This window comes from Hyperolius riggenbachi, chromosome 8, assembly GCF_040937935.1.
Source record: "Hyperolius riggenbachi isolate aHypRig1 chromosome 8, aHypRig1.pri, whole genome shotgun sequence".
NCBI lineage: Eukaryota > Metazoa > Chordata > Amphibia > Anura > Hyperoliidae > Hyperolius > Hyperolius riggenbachi.
Window position 1 is genome coordinate 61,391,246 of NC_090653.1, and position 15,182 is coordinate 61,406,427.

Genomic DNA, 15,182 nt, shown 5'->3' on the forward strand with positions numbered 1-15,182 from the left:
ACAACGCAGTGTGTCTCTGGTGCTACACTCTGTTGTGGCGTGGTTGCGTGCCAATCATCAAATGAATGACAACACATCCATTATCAGAGAAAACACTCCAGCGTACTGACAAACGAGTGGAAGAGCAGGCGCATGAGCAGTGGCGTAGCTAAGGAGCTGTGGGCCCCGATGCAAGTTTTACAATGGGGCCCCCAAGCACTCTATACATAACAATTGACACGGCACACCAAAACCTGCCAATGGCAACTACAGTGTCAGAGGTGTAAGAAGAGGATGAGGAACAGCTTGTTATTGATTACCACTATTCACAGTATCTATAGAAGTGATTATTATGAGCACCGGACCAATAGAGAGCTAATACTGCAGTTGAGGGAGGGCCCCTCGGGGCCCCTCTGGCCCAAGGGCCCCGATGCGGTCGCAACCTCTGCAACCCCTATTGCTACGCCCCTGCGCATGAGCAAGCAGGCGGACGTGCAGATGAACGAGCAGAGGTGCAGGCAAGCTGGCGGCGGTGGCGTCACTTGTGTTGATGGAAGCGTTCTGCCTGGCGCCGCCCCCAGCCATGACGCCACCTGAATGACGCGCACTATGCCAGATCCGGCCCTGCACAAAACAAGCGTGGCCATCATGATCTTATTCTTCACACCCATAACAAACATAATCACAAAAATACCTGACATGAAGTATAATCCCCTGTATGGGAGGAAGGGAAGGTTAGTAGTTAGGGGGCATCCCGCAGCTCTGGACTCCCTGCAATCTCAGGGGCAGGTCCCTAGTTACACCCCTGGCAGAAAGCATGATCAATTAACCGAGAAAAATAATAAAAGGCAAAGCTATTATTTTCTATAACAAGCTGGCTGAGGTCCTGACGATCTACTCTGAGCTGTTCCGCCCCCGTCATACGGATTAAATAACAATAATGATTATGTCACATTATGTCACAAACCTGCTATGCGGCTAAACCACATGGAATTCTTTTTATTGACTTCTTCCTTTTTTACTGCCAAAGTTGCTCTTCCTCCAGAGCTCCGCCTCCTCATATGAGATTCTTCACAGGACAGTCACCGCCCAGCATCATTCAGCCGCAGCTTAGCGTCAGTGATTGTGATGGATAAACATTGTGGTGTTGCCAATAGCAACTGCATTCCAGATCTCATATTTACAACCCGGGTTATATAACAAAAGCAAATCTTTTACGCGTTAGTGTACTATCAGGGTAGCTGAAATGATGTGACATAATGAGATGTTAACGATGTACGGTTTCATTCCCTTATGGTGCCCATACATGGTACCATGTCCGATCGGATTTTTATCAAAAAGGAGGATAATCGTTCGTTTTTATTGATCGAAAAAAAAAAGATTATTTCAAATTTCATTCAGTTCATTCGTTTTGGTTGAATAAACAGGAAAATCAAACGTTTTTATTGTGCCGTGTATGGGCACCCTAAAAGTAAGCTATGTTCCTGTTTCTCACTATAAGGTGCCCATACAATGTTTTCTTTTTTTTTTTTTTTTTTGATCATAGAAATTTGATCGAATAGCTTTTAAAATTATTTTCAAGGTACCATACACAAAAGTTCGATTTTTCCCAAAAAACAGACAAAAACGATTGAATATGAAAAAAAAGTTAGTGTATCTAATAGTGTTTTCTTATACAACCTACCACACACAATACAATTGATCAGATCAGGTTTTTATTGAAAAACAGAATAATCGTTTGTTTTTCTTGATCGAAAGAAAAAAGGATTATTTTCTATTTTTACTCTATTTGATCGCTTTTGTCAAATAAATGGGAAAATCGAACATTTTAATTATACTGTGTATGAGCACCATAAGGCCTATTTCACCTTAGACAACGCGTGCAGGAGCCGTTTCCTGCACGCGTTGAATAGCACTGCGGCCTGTCGTTGGGAATCTGCGGTGCGGCGCAATCAGTGGTGGTGGTAATTAATTAACCAGACGGGAAAACGCCGGCTCCCGACGATAAAAAGCTCCCGGGTGCGTCGTACCGCAACGCATCGAAACGCAGCGTCGGGTGTGAAAGGTAAAAGGAAAGTCTATGGACTTTCACTTTACCTTGGTTAACGCAATGTATCAACTTTGCGTTGAAACGCAGAAAAAGGTCTCTGGTGTGAAAGAGCCCTAAGGACTAAATATCCAGTGCTCTAGATCACAGTTTCTCTGCAGTCAGACTCTCATTGATAACTCTGCAATCCTGAAGCGATTTTAAAATAAAAACACAGATACTTACCTATGGAGAGGGAAGGCTTTGGGCCCTATAGAGCGTTCCCGTGCCTCTCAGTACACTGACCATATAGGGGGACACAGGAATAGGCCACTGGCTGTTCCTGTGTCCCCCTATGTGGTCAGTGTAATGATTGGCTGTTCCCATGTCACCTGCCTGTGTTTCCCCATGTGGTGAGTGTAATGATTGATTGTTCCTATGTCCCTCTATGTGGTCAGTGTACTCTCACGGTCCCCTCGATGTCACCCCCGTTCAAATCTCCCACCGTGGGAGGCTTCGGAAGTTTCGGAAGCCCGAGTGCTCCCATGACGGGCGGCTCTGTACTATGCATGGGTGAATGCGTAAGAGCACACTCACGCAGGCGCAGTACGGAGCGCCCGTATTGGGAAGCACTTGGGCTTCCGAAACTTCTGAAACCTGAGGCAGCCCAGAGTAGTTGTTCAAAAACCGCTAATGGGGGTGATAGCGCTGGAATGAGGGGACCATGAGAAGAACATGAAGGCTCTATAGGACCCAGAGCCTTACCTCTCCATAGGTATTTTTTTTTTTTAATTCACTTCAGGATTGCTAGAGAACCCGAGGTGGTGCGAGGGGGGCAGATGAGACACAGAGGCATGTTCTCTGCCTCATGACACGCCTCTGCGTCCTCCAGACGCCGCTCTCTGAACCCCCCCCCCCACTGCTGAGCTATAGCCCCCAGAAATTAGCGACAATAATTGTCTCTATTTCGGAGGGTAATGGGAGAAGAGGGATTCCCTGCTCAAAACACCCACTCTAGGGGCGTTCCTGCAGGCTTGCTGCCAATGGGCAGCTCTCTCTCCCTGTCCGCGCCCCCCTGCTGCTACCCCGCCTCCCTGTACACTGGGAGAGCATCTCGTTCTCCTTCCAGCATTGTGACCCCAGAGGTCACGAAAGTGAAAAAAAGCTAATGCAGGTCAACGGAGCGGCAGAGAGCGGCGGGGATGGCGGCAACCTGATCCACCCAGCATTACAAAGCGCCCCCGACGTCCCCCCTCCCAACCCCCAGTTCTATTTTAAAACAACACCTCTGGCTCTCTTTAAAAACACAGCTAAAGCCCACTACCTACATCCAACATCGATTGGTCAATCACTGATCAATTTTACCACATCCATGTGGTATAAGAGTATAAGAGTATATCAGGGAGCACTGAAACGGTTAAGCCTGTTACTGTATGCCAGAGCTCCTACAGTCTATTCACAGATAAGAGCTAATTAGACACTTTGATCTAATCTTTAAAACACAGAACACAGAGAAGTGAATTATTCAGCAACTATGTGTAGATGATTTTTTATTCTGGATCAATAGGTCAGGTCATCACCACTTTACCTGCTGGCATTAATACATCAGGCCCCTGTCACTCTGGCTAGGAGTAACTGTGAGTTTTCTGCATTGTGCGTTTTTTTTTTTTTTTTTTACAGTGCGTTTTTGTATGCAATTGCTTTTGTTTTGTGTGTTTGTGTTTTTTTTCAGTAGGAGTAAAATACAGTATCATATTAATTTATTTTAAAAAAAAAGCATGAAAAATGCAAGTAAAAATGCAGTCTTCTACGTCTCCATTGACATACATTATGTGCGTTTTACATGCGTTTTTGAGAAATATACAGCAAGTTGTGTGCAAAAGCGCACATTGTAATAGGCAAAAATATGCGTTTTTCCAGGCCTATTCATCCGGGTCACTTCCCGGAATCTACCTCAGTGGTTCCTGTCTCTTGGCCCCAACACTATTGCAACGTGACACTGCTATTACAGGTCAGCATCACCACAAGCCAGGACTCAGCATCACCACCAGCCAGGCCTCAGCATCACCACCAGCCAGGCCTCAGCATCACCACCAGCCAGGCCTCAGCATCACCACCAGCCAGGCCTCAGCATCACCACCAACCAGGCCTTAGCATCCTCACCAGCCAGGCCTTAGCATCACCACCAGCCAGGCCAGCATCACCACTAGCCAGGCCAGCATCACCACCAGCCAGGCCAGCATCACCACCAGCCAGGCCTCAGCATCACCACCAGCCCAGCCAGCATCACCACCAGCCAGGCCTCAGCATCACCACCAGCCCGGCCAGCATCCCCACCAGCCAGGCCTCAGCATCCTCACCAGCCAGGCCTCAGCATCACCACCAGCCCAGCCAGCATCACCACCAGCCAGGCCAGCATCACCACCAGCCAGGCCTCAGCATCACCACCAGCCCGGCCAGCATCCCCACCAGCCAGGCCTCAGCATCACCACCAACCCAGCCAGCATCACCACCAGCCCGGCCAGCATCCCCACCAGCCAGGCCTCAGCATCACCACCAGCCCAGCCAGCATCACCACCAGCCAGGCCAGCATCACCACCAGCCAGGCCAGCATCACCACTAGCCAGGCCAGCATCACCACCAGCCAGGCCTCAGCATCACCACCAGCCCGGCCAGCATCCCCACCAGCCAGGCCTCAGCATCCCCACCAGCCAGGCCTCAGCATCACCACCAACCCAGCCAGCATCACCACCAGCCCGGCCAGCATCCCCACCAGCCAGGCCTCAGCATCACCACCAGCCCAGCCAGCATCACCACCAGCCAGGCCAGCATCACCACCAGCCAGGCCAGCATCACCACCAGCCCAGCCAGCATCACCACCAGCCAGGCCTCAGCATCACCACCAGCCAGGCCTCAGCATCACCACCAGCCAGGCCTCAGCATCACCACCAGCCCGGCCAGCATCCCCACCAGCCAGGCCTCAGCATCACCACCAGCCAGGCCTCAGCATCACCACCAGCCAAGCCAGCATCACCACCAGCCAGGCCAGCATCACCACCAGCCAGGCCTCAGCATCACCACCAGCCCGGCCAGCATCCCCACCAGCCAGGCCTCAGCATCACCACCAGCCAGGCCTCAGCATCACCACCAGCCCGGCCAGCATCCCCACCAGGCAGACCTCAGCATCACCACCAGCCCGGCCACAGCCAGAGTCGGCCGGCCTTTGGGGGAGAGGGAGATCAAGCGGGGCGATTACCCCAGGCCCCACACCTGAAGGGGGCACCGCAGTCATTCCCACTGTGCTCGCACTGAGAGCCTTTCTTCCTGGTTGGCTCATGCTCAGGTGCTGACCCAGTGGCACAAACATGCTTTATTGCATGCCCACGGATGACAGCGCCCTGCACATTGACATCATGATTTACTTCATGCGCATAGCATAGGGGGTCAGTAGGAGGGTGGGTATAAAGGATTAGTGGGAGGGTTGGTGTAGGGGATCAGAAGGAGGGTAAGTATAGGGGATCTGTGAGAGGTTGGATGTAGGGGATCAGTGGGAGGGTGGTTTTAGGGGATAAGTGGAAGGGCGGATGTAGGGGATAAGTGGGAGGGTGGTTGTAGGGGATCAACGGGTAGGTGGGTGTAGGGAATTAGTGGAAGGGTGGGTGTAGGGGGTCAGTAGGAGGGTGGGTGTAGGGGATCAGTAGGAGGGTGGGTGTAGGGGATCAGTAGGAGGGTGGGAGTAGGGGGTCAGTGGAAGATTGGGTGTAGGTACGGTGACCAGACGTCCCGCTTTACCCGGGATGCGTCCCGCCTCTGGGGTCCGCTGTCCCAGGGTGCCTTGCGTCCCGGGAAACGTCCCGCTTTGAGCAGCGGGACGTCCTGGCCTCGGGACTCTGGCCACCGTAATTGCAACTGGCAGCGGCGGCTATTAGGCGTCACGCCAGTTCGCAGCCCGCAGCCCCGCTCCAGCCTGCATAGTGTTCGGCAGGCGAGCAGAGCAGGAGCTGCGCGCCAGAGGCCGGCCGCGTTAGGGGACTTCTGTCAGGTGAGTAAATTATTTTTTTGCAGGTGTTATGCTGCACACATTGCGGTATTTCCTGCTGAAATGTTGCCCTCCACATTGCATTTATTTTCTGCTAAAATGTTGCCCACATTGCGTTATTTACTGCTGAAATGTTGCCCACTTTGCGTTTATTTACTGCTGAAATGTTGCCCACATTGCGTTTATTTACTGCTGAAATGTTGCCCACATTGCGTTTATTTACTGCTGAAATGTTGCACACATTGCGTTTATTTTCTGGTGAAATGGTGCCCACATTGCGTTTATTTTCTGGTGAAATGTTGCCCACATTGCGTTATTTCCTGCTGACATGTTGCCCACATTGCGTTATTTACTGCTAAAATGTTGCACACATTGCGTTTATTTTCTGGTGAGATGTTGCCCACATTGCGTTATTTCCTGCTGACATGTTGCCCACATTGCATTTATTTACTGCTGAAATGTTGCACACATTGCGTTTATTTACTGCTGAAATGTTGCCCACATTGCATTTATTTACTACTGAAATGCTGCCCACATTGCGTTTATTTTCTGGTGTCTGGGGAAACTGTTGCTGCATTTATTATTTAACAGTCATAGTTGGCTATATTTGCTGCTTTGGGGTTACGGTATACTAATAAATAGCATCACACAGTTTCTGCACACCCATGATGCGAATCCTCGTTTCACCACATCATGGTGGAAACACTGCTTTCTTATGCCTCGCTGTTACATCATTAGCTCCGCCCACACAATGTCATGGCCACGACCAAATTTTTTTGGCACGGCGCAAACGCCCCAATTTCCAGTGCGCAAAACGCACCCCCAGCCTTTTTTTTGCTGTGGCCCCCTCCCCCAGGTTGAACCCAGAAAAATCTGGTCACTCTAGTGTATGGGGTCAGTAGGAGGGTGGGTGTAGAGGATCAGTGGAAGGATGGGTCTAGGGGTTTAGTGGGAGGGTGGGTGTAAGGGATCAGCTGGAGGGTGGGTGTAGGGGATTAGTGGGAGGGTGGGTGTAAGGAATCAGTGGGAGGGGTGGGTATAGGAGATTAGTGAAAAGATGGGTCTAGGGGTTTAGTGGGAGGGTGGGTGTAAGGGTTTAGTTTTAGGGTGGGTGTAAGGGATTAGTGGAAGGGTGAGTGTAGGGGATTAGTGTGAGGGTGGGTACAGGGGATCTGTTTAGGGTGGGTGTAGGGGATCAGTTTAGGGGAATAGTGGGAGAGGGATGGTGCTGTAACCTTGCCCTAATGCTGGGGATACACGGTACGTTTATTTTTATCAATCGAGCCGCTGATAGCTCGATTGATAATTTCCGACATGTCCGATACCCTGCCGGACTGTTTCCGCGCTCGATACCGGCGGGCAGGACAATAGAATAAACAAAGCGGAAGATAAGAAGCCGCTCGCAGGGACGAGCGGGAATCGATCCGGGCGGGCGGGGACGCGCCGTAATCGAGCCAGCGGCTCAATACACGGTACAGAAACGCACTGTGTATTCCCAGCATTAGGCTCTGTTTAGTCTCACAGACATAATCTGGCTGTCTGGCTGCTACATGTGAAGTCATTTTGTTTCCAAACAATACAGTGAAAGGCGAAACTGTATTCTCTCCCTGAAATTGACACTATCTACAGGGCGATCTGTGGTGCTGCAGGAGTTTCTGTGATTGGATAACACACAGTACTGCAGGTGCACAGAGTGTACAGTACACGTTGCAGGTACAGTGTGCTCTATTACACACAGCTCCCCGCCCACCGGGTATTTTTATCACTTGGAGATAGTTGAGTCATAATAACAATAATAATTATCCGCACAAAAGTCAAGCATGCTGCTGAATCAGTTCATTATAGGACAGGACTGACAGGCACTGCAGAGCACTTCCTGCCTGTATGAGAAGCTCATATTTTCCCTGGGGAAATACCGGGAGCCGGGAAGCTGAACAGATCAAGTGCTGACCTGAACCACTGCTAAGGTAATGAGCCAACGCCGGGGCTAGGGGGGGTTGCGTTAGCGTACTTATACACAGATTTTCTTAAAACGAAGCACCTTATCATACTGCTGTATATGGGTAGGATGGAAGCACCCAATGTGTGTTCTATTTTAGTGTTTTAAAATATAAATAAAAAAAAATATAACAAAAAGAGAGGTAATCACTCAGCTCTCCAGAACATATAGACAGACACCAGTTCAACTGGAAAAAAGTTTTTATTCACGGCTCACGGCTCACTCAGATCAATACAAAATGCATTGATAGGATAGGGGATAGAGTGTAGAGGTGCTTCTAACATTACTACTGCATTAGAGGCACCTACACTCTATCCCCTATGCTATCAAGGCATTTTGTATTGATCTGAGGAAGCGGACCATGACCCGTGAAACGCGTTGTCAGATTGCTTTTTGAGTAAAAACTTTTTTCCAGTTGAACTGGTGTCTATATCTTCTGGAGAGCTCAGCAATTACCTTTCACTTTATTATATTTTTTAATTTGGATTTGTGTTTTAAAACACTAAAATAGAACACACATTGGTTGCCTCCATCCTACCCACTACCAGTCAGACCTGCTTTGGAGGTAATAACTTTGCAGCTTTTCTGGAAAGCCTATCGTACTGCAGGAGAGCGACCGTCCAGTATCCAGCAGGACCTGGAGTACCGAGCAGGGACGGCTAATTCCCTGCAGGCCTATACGGTGGTTGCAGGAACTGCACCCCACCTTTGTATCAGTGATGATCGTAATGAGCTAAATACAATGATGTGAAATTACGCGTACATTTTCGCATTTACGCCTATACGTAATTACGAATTGTTAATTAAATTCTTTTTATAAGCATTCATAATTACCCATGAATTTCCGCGTCATTTACGCGTCATTATGTGCCGTGAATAGTAGAGCCCCCATACATGCTACTGCTACCAAAATTACTACATATGCTGAGGAGGATAGTGGGTACAAGTAAAAAGAAAATAATTTTTCAAAAAGACTTTATAGTTTTTGAGAAAATTGATTTTAGAAATGCAAAGAAAAATGGTTTTTAAACTCTTTTTTTAAAGTCGGCATGAAATTATGCGTAAATTACATGTAAATTAATGCGTAATTATGATTGCTTACAATTGCATATAAAATTAATTACGCTTTTCCTTGAAATTTCACATCACGATTTTTATGTAAGGTAAGGTATGACTCTACACTGTGCTCTGCACTTACCACAGTTGGGACTGGGCCCTTTTAGCCCCCTCAACAATGGCGAGGGTCACACAGACTATTGTTTTGCCCCTGATTGCCTGATATTTTATAGGTCACCCTTCAGGGCCGGTTGCTGCCTGAGGCAAACTTGTGAGGATTCCTCCCCCCCCCCCCCCCCCCGAATTGGAATGACCCAACAATTTGCACCGCATGTTATAGCTGCGTTGAGCCTCCCAAAAACACCCTCAGTATAGGTAGATAGGAAGGTATAGGTGCCCCCTGTGTTGGTAGCTAGCTACAGTTGCCCCCAGTATAGGTTAGTCAGGTACTCGCTTCACTTCCTGTTTCTGCCTGGTGCTTTCCCCAGACTTCTGCCGCCTGAGGAAGTCGCCTCACTTGGCATCATGGGCAGACCGGGCCTGGTCACCTTATGTTGCTAAAACAGCTCTGACTGGTCAAGGTATGGACACCAATAAACAACAAGTGTCAGCGGCAAGGCAGAAGGCGACCGCAGCCGAGAAGGACAATGTCCAAAAGTCCACACAAGCAATGAATATATAAAGTCAGCGCAGGTCTATAGTAATACAGCTTTCGGCATTTTCTGGTATACAGGATCTTCAAACAAAAAGGTAAAGAAGCAAAGCTTACCAGATTCCAACAACCCACATTATAAGGTTGTAAACGAGTTTGATAGATGGTCCGCAGAACTTTCAAATGGTGTCGTTTCACCAGCGATGTTGCACACCACAGATTCCTCCGGAATATATTAGATATCCTGAGGTCGCAGAGACTCGCCAAAGAGGAGTCCAGTAGGATAGTGACATGAAAGAGATGTACGGCACATCTAAGTGTAAACTGTCTTTATTACATAACAAGTAAAACAATTGTGGGTTGTTGGAATCTGGTAAGCTTTGCTTCTTTACCTTTTTGTTCGAAGATCCTGTATACCAGAAAATGACGAAAGCTGTATTACTATAGTCCTGCGCTGACTTTATATATTCATTGCAAGGTATGGACACCACTAGACCTCTGATGGTGACATTAGCACCTGGTAAGGCTGGGGTCCCACTAGAGATGGTCATCATTGATGTGCTAATAATTGTGAGTTGATGCAAACGTTATGTAGATTTTATGGAAATTTAGGCAGTTTGTGATTGGACAAATCAAACTCCTCAGCTACTTCATTTGATTGGTCCAATTTCAAGAGGCATACATTTGCATACGTTTAACATACAATTTGTCAGTTGGCATGCACTCAAACTTATTAGCATCTCAGTGACTATTTCTAGTTCAACAGACAGCTGTTGAAGATTATGGTTACTCAACTGCCTTCTGATCACCTGCCTGCAAATTGAACACATGTTTAAAGCACCACTATCGCCAAAAACTTACATCATCATGGATTTTCTACCACAATTTCTAGCCTCTGAAGAAGGGGCTAACAGAGTGATGCTCCATGGAGCCACACAAAGTGAGCTGGGCGAGTAGTAGAACAATAAGCTGGCCTGCACTTGGCCAAGATGATCTGCCTGTTCAGATCTCTCTCCAACGCATGAGGGGGAGTATGATTCGGGGGGCGCTGCACACATGTACATCTCAGCAGAGGCAAAGTGATTGGGCCTGGCCAAGTAACATCTAACGTGTGTACAAGGCTTAAAGGGAACGCGTAAGAATGTACTTGTTAATGTCTTGTTAGTGACTGTTAGGACACAGGATGGGTTGGGCTGCAGGGGGCTGGTAGATGCCCCAGGTAAGTGAAACTCATGGTTTTTTTTAGAATTAAGGTTCCCTTTAAGTAAAGAGATGGGCCACAGAATTTCTAAAGATACTCAAACAGATTAACATCTGGGGAATTTGGAGCCAAAGTCAACAACACCTTAAACACTTTGTCATGTTCCTCAACCATTCCTAAACAATTTTTGAGGTGAGGTGCGTATTATCCTGCTGAATGAGGCCAAGGCCATCAGAAAAATACCCTTGACATGAAGAGACATACAGTATGTAGTGCACAACAATCCTTAGGTCAGTAGCATTTGTCAAGACATCAGCCACATGAATGGAGGAACCAAGGCATCTCATCAGAACGTTGCCTAGGTTGTCAACGGCCATGGCCATGCCAGTGTTTAGAATGGACTGAGAAATGGAGAAACGTGTTTTGTTTGTCGAACCACACCTTTCCTGATTCAGTCCCATCAATTCATTTGAGCTGTGCCAAAAATGTGTGAGGACCTCGACCCTTGAACGCTGAAGTTCCACATCCCTGGCCTAGAGCATCACATAGCTTCTACTGACCTGCCTCATAATCCATCCTGCTGCTATGTTGGCCACAGGTAAATAATGCACATGGCTCTGAGCCATCAACATGATCTACTCTAGAAGCAATCATGATTCATCTGACCAGGTCACCTGCTTCTGCTCATGCATAATTTAGTGAGGTAAGCACTTACTTTTCTGAAGAAGTGGGGCTATGTAATCCACGAAAGATGCTAATTTTCTGTCAAATTCATAAGTAATATTATATTAGCCTATCAATCCAGGGCATAAGTTCATCTTAGGGCCAGTGCACACCAAAACGCACTAGCATAATCGCAAATGCTCAGCGCTTTTTGAAGTGATTTTCCTAGGCGATTCTAGGCATGTGCCTAGCGATTTTCTAATCATGCCTAGCGATTTTTGGACCATTTTGGTGTAGTGTTTTTTTACTTTTTGTTATGGTAGAGCTGGAAATAAACAGCTTCTGTAACAAAAATGCTTGAAAAATCGCTCTGTTCTAGCGCTTTTCAAAGCAATTTTCCACATTCTGCAGGACCCGCGTTTGCATTCGGGAGAAAATCACATCGCTCCCATCAAATATATTAGCCAAATGCTTTTCAAAGCGCTAGCGTTTTTAAAAGTGCTCAGAAGCGCTCTTGGTGTGCACCAGCCTTTAGTGTCTTTTTAGCAGGGCGTAATTTTATCTTTTCACATTTAGTTTGTTTTTTGTTCTACTGGCTGTCTCCTTTGTATCGTCTTTTATTTTACTGTTCGAAGAATGTTCTTCTAATGCTTTCCACCTCCCTGGTTGTAGATGTGTCTGTGCGAAGCAGGCAATTTGGGCGCCCGCTAGTGCCGTAAATTTAGGCACCGCTGTAGCTGCCTATAGAAGTATCGGCTTTAAGGGGTAATATGGGTGCCTACTATTTCTCTGGCACAGTGGGCGCCCAAATTATGCCTCAATGCCGATATTCCTATAGCGGCAACGCCAGAGAAATTACGTTGTTTATTTTTCTTGCAACAGGGTTGGCGGCAGGGACAGATCTAGGGGGGAGCAGGCGGGTCTCTTGCCCCAGGCGCAGTTTGTTGAATTCTTAAAAAGGCGGCAAAATTTGGATGGGGAATTGCAATTTAGGTGCCAAAACCTGACCTTTAGGTGCCAAAACCTGACCTTTAGGCGCCGTTTTGGTGCCAAAACCTGACCTTTAGGCGCCAAAATCTGACCTTTAGGCGCCATTTTGGTGCCAAAACCTGACCTTTAGGCGCCAAAACCTGACCTTGCCCCAGGCACAACTTTGTCTAAATCCGTCCCTGGTTCGCGGTGATTAACGGCCAGGGGTTAAGGTCAACCATGGGAGGGAATAGGGGGGGGGGGAGTTATGGTCAGGCATCAGTTAGGGTGTTGGAGGGGGGGGGGGGGAGAAGTTGTGCAGGGTTAGGCATCAGGTAGGAAATTTGTCCATCTAGTCCAGTGATGACTGACCTTGGCACACCAGCTGTGACAACACTACAAATCCCATCATGCCTCTGCCTCCCCGAGTTATGCTCAGAGCTGTCAGAGTATTGCAATGCCTCATGGAACTTGTAGTTCCACCACAGCTCTAGTCATATGCCTGACCTCTCCCCACTAGGGAAGGTCAATGAGATGCAAATCATTTCGAGCTGCTGCTAATGTTATGCAAGTTTATGGAGTTAGTAAATTATGTTGCTGAATCTGATTGGTCCATCTCCAAGCTGCAGGAATGACAGTACAGATGTAAACACAGCCCGCACAGCACGGCTGTGATTTAAGGGGGATAGCAGAGCACAGGGGGGCTTAGGGGGGATCTGGATAGCAACAGAGGCTGGGCTGTATAGGCAGACCCAGCCTCCGTATGTGGATAGCATTGTCAGAACCCCACCTCGGGTTCTCTTTAAATTCCCCATAGTTTCAATAGGCAATAAAATGTATAGCCTGGGCTGCACATGTAGCATGCTTTCTGCTGTATAGTGTAGGGGGGCTGCACATGGAAGATGATGTCTGCTGTACAGGGTAGGGGGCTGCACATGGAAGATGCTTTCTGTTGTACAGGGCAGGGGGGCTGCACATGGAGGATGCTTTCTGTTGTACCGGTTAGGGGGGCTGCACATGGAAGATGCTTTCTGCTGTACAGGGCAGGGGGGCTGCACATGGAAGATGCTTTCTGCTGTACAGGGTGGGGGGCTGCACATGGAGGATGCTTTCTGCTGTACAGGGTAGGGGGGCTGCACATGGAGGATACTTTCTGCTGTACAGGGTAGGTGGGCTGCACATGGAGGATGCTTTCTGCTGTACAGGGTAGGGGGGCTGCACATGGAGGATACTTTCTGCTGTAGAGGGTAGGGGGGCTGCACATGGAGGATGCTTTCTGCTGTACAGGGTAGGGGGGCTGCACATGGAAGATGCTTTCTGCTGTACAGGGTAGGGGGCTGCACATGGAGGATACTTTCTGCTGTACAGGGTGGGGGGGCTGCACATGGAGGATACTTTCTGCTGTACAGGGTAGGGGGGCTGCACATGGAGGATGCTTTCTGCTGTATAGGGTAGGGGGGCTGCACATGGAGGATACTTTCTGCTGTACAGGGTAGGGGGCTGCACATGGAGGATGCTTTCTGCTGTACAGGGTAGGGGGGGGGGGCTGCACATGGAAGATGCTTTCTGCTGTACAGGGTAGGGGGCTGCACATGGAGGATACTTTCTGCTGTACAGGGTGGGGGCTGCACATGGAGGGATGCTTTCTGCTGTACAGGGCAGGGGGCTGCACATGGAGGATGCTTTCTGCTGTAGAGGGTAGGGGGGCTGCACATGGAAGATGCTTTCTGCTGTATAGGGTAGGGGGGCTGCACATGGAGGATACTTTCTGCTGTACAGGGTAGGGGGGCTGCACATGGAGGGATGCTTGCTGCTGTATAGGGTAGGGGGACTGCACATGGAGGATGCTTTCTGCTGTACAGGGTAGGGGGGGCTGCACATGGAAGATGCTTTCTGCTGTACAGGGTAGGGGGCTGCACATGGAGGATACTTTCTGCTGTACAGGGTGGGGGGCTGCACATGGAGGGATGCTTTCTGCTGTATAGGGAAGGGGGGCTGCACATGGGAGGATGCTTTCTGCTGTACAGGGTAGGGGGGCAGAGCCGGGACAAGGTCCTTCAGCACACAAGGCTGAGACAGCAAAGTGCGCCCCTCCATCCCTCCCACCCCTCCACCCCAACTGTCACACACTGATTGCTATTAGACTAAGAGGCACCCTAGGGCCCCCAAAATCCCCAACACCTTAATCTCTAGTTATCTGGCTTGCAGTCACTGCTATGTATGCCCTTTTATTATTTCTTTGTGCTTCAAACACAATTGGGAATGACAGCAGAATGAATTGTGCGCCCCCTCCTACACTTCGCCCTGAGGCTGGAGCCTCTTCAGCCTCTGCCTCGGCCCTGTAGGGAAGCTGCACATGGAGGATACTTTCTGTTGTACAGGGCAGGGGGGCTGCACATGGAGGATGCTTTCTGCTGTAGAGGGCTGGGGGGCTGCACATGGAGGATGCTTTCTGCTGTACAGGGTAGGGGGGCTGCACATGGAAAATACTTTCTGTTGTACAGGGCAGGGGGGCTGCACATGGAGGGATGCTTTTTGCTGTACAGGGTAGGGGGGCTGCACATGGAGGATGCTTTCTGCTGTACAGGGCAGGGGGCT